Below are 223 nucleotides of genomic sequence, written 5' to 3' on the forward strand. Positions count from 1 at the left end.
CTCTACATACACCTTTGTTTACGTCTATGTGTTGCTCGGCAACCACTTTGTTGCAACCACAACCGTTTCTGAGGAACTACATTGTTTGGCGGATGAATAATGTTTTTATTAATATCATTACATTTTATCGGCTTTGTTTTTTTTTTGTGAAACCTTGCTACATATATGGAATAACCGTTTTATAAAAGCAATAAGCCCTGTGAAGCCGTGGTTTACAGTGAAT

The sequence above is a fragment of the Sinocyclocheilus anshuiensis genome, unplaced genomic scaffold (assembly GCF_001515605.1).
Source record: "Sinocyclocheilus anshuiensis isolate Anshui unplaced genomic scaffold, SAMN03320099.WGS_v1.1 scaffold810, whole genome shotgun sequence".
NCBI classification, from domain to species: domain Eukaryota; kingdom Metazoa; phylum Chordata; class Actinopteri; order Cypriniformes; family Cyprinidae; genus Sinocyclocheilus; species Sinocyclocheilus anshuiensis.